A 2,204-nucleotide genomic window follows, 5' to 3' on the forward strand; every position below is an offset into this window, starting at 1 on the left:
TAAAAATAATTAAAATAAATATAGCTATGATAGTACATGTCTGTAATCCTAGCACTCTGAGAGGTTGAGGCAGGACAATTGCAAGTTTAAATCTAGCCTGGACAGAAACAAAAAACAAACAAAAAAAAACTTTCAGGGCTGGGGTTATAGCTCAGTGACACAAGCACCTGCCTGGCAAGTGCGAGGTTGTGAGTTTGATTCCTGGTACCAAAAAAAATAAATAAATTAAATCAATCAATCAATCAATCAATCAATCCAGCCTGGAGCCTGGCATGCTAGTGCATACCTGTAATTCCAGCACTCAGGAAGCTGCGGCAGGAGGATCGCCCATGTCCATCCTGGGCTACCCAGTGAGGTCAAAGCCAGCCTGACTAAAAACCCCCAAAACAAAACCAGCCAAATAAAAGATGTTATTGTATTTGAGGTAGGCTATAAAGTCAAGATTAGCCTTGTGAGCAAGGTATGGTGGTATACGCCTGCAATCCCAGCACTCAGGAGGTTGAAGTAGGAGGATGACAGCCTAGGCTATATAAGTGAGTTCAAGGCCAGCCTGAACTGCATAGTGAAACCTTGTCTCAAAAAGACCAAAAAGAAGTCACAATGGCCAGATTTACATACCTCTCCTAAGGCGTACACAAAAGTTTGAGTTACTGTTACCACCCTTCTAGGATTTTTCCTACAAGTAAACCATTAAAGCTCATTGGGGTGGGGTACACTTGCTGCATGACCTGCTTCCCTATTGTATATTACTTAAATGGCTACACTTGTCTAATGGTTGATCATAGTTTTGACCTAAGTTGTACTCACCTTCTTACTTTGCTCTATAAAACTTCCTTTGAGAAGTGGGCTCATTGGGAACCGATTCAGAACCCCTCTGTCTCTCAGGAACTATTCCTATTCCCCACTCCTTTTCCCTAATAAATTTTCCTATTCTTAAAACAACAACAACAACAACAAAAAACGAAGATCAAGGGGCTAGAGGTTTAGCTCAGCGGCACAGCGCCTGCCCAGCAAGCGCAAGGTTGAGAGTTCGAATCCCGGTACCGGGCAGGGGGTGCCGGGGGGAATCAGCCTAGTGGGTCTCCCAGTCCCCAAGAGGAGCTCACTTCACAGGGAATCTGCCTGCATACAGCTATCTACATTAAGAGGAAAAAGACCCAAAGAGCCATTGGTCTAGCAAAGTTGTAGCTTTTGATATCAGGGGAGCAGAACCACTCAGACTGTAGCTGTAAGATTTTCATAGCCTAATACTGGACTTGTGTAACAGCGAGGAAGGTGGGAGGGCTCTAAAGGTCAGAGCAGATTTCTTCGCAGTTCCCGCAGAGGCTGGGTTGTTCTGTAGCCACTACGTAAGTCAGGTAGAGGAGGCACCTGAAAACTTCAGGCTGCCCTTGGCCAGCGCGGAAGTCCTCAGCTAATGGCATTAAAGGTTGGGGGAGACATCCAGGAGGCTGCTTTCAGTCCAAGGTCTCAACCCTCCCCGTTCTTTAGGAATGTGGGCGTTCGCACCTACACTGCCTCGAGGCCCGGGCGTGCCCGCACGACGAGCCCAAAGCCCAATGCCACCTTGCGCGCCTACCCACCAAGGAGCACACAAAAAAGGTTTCCTGAAGCCAGACCCGTACTGGAGCCGACACAGGGCCTGACATACTTCCCACCTGCCAGCGTGCAAGGACAAGGGCAGACCCGGGGATGTACCGCCACACCTGGCCCTTTCCCCAACCTGAATGCCCAGGAGGGCCCACAGCGCAGCCTGAGAAACGCGAGCCCACCGTGCCTCCCCCAGACGCACTAACACTTTCTACATTCCTCCAAACCTTTCCCTGTCACTTAGGATTTGCAGGGGAGGACGCCTGCTGCGAGGCACTCCGGACAAAGCGAGATGAGAATTCGAAGCGGGGCTAAGGAAGACGCGAGTCCCTGGGCGCCGCCGCGCGCCGGCCCAGAAGGCAGGCGCACTGCCGCCGCTCCAGCCGCCGTTCGAGCCGGCAGTGGGGGCACGGAGAGCGGCCACTCCCCGGGGAAGCCGCTGGGGGACGGGAAGCTGGGAACCCGACCTCGCAGGGCTTCAAACACACCAACGAAGGCCTGACGTGGCCGGGCCGGGGGTCCGCCGGCGGGGGCGCCCGGCACACGCGACGGCCAACGAAGTAAACCGCAACGCGGGAACCGGGGAGCGCCGGCTGCCGCGCGTCCGCACCCCC

Source organism: Chinchilla lanigera, unplaced genomic scaffold, assembly GCF_000276665.1.
Source record: "Chinchilla lanigera isolate Chin_1 unplaced genomic scaffold, ChiLan1.0 scaffold00099, whole genome shotgun sequence".
Classification (NCBI taxonomy): Eukaryota; Metazoa; Chordata; class Mammalia; order Rodentia; family Chinchillidae; genus Chinchilla; species Chinchilla lanigera.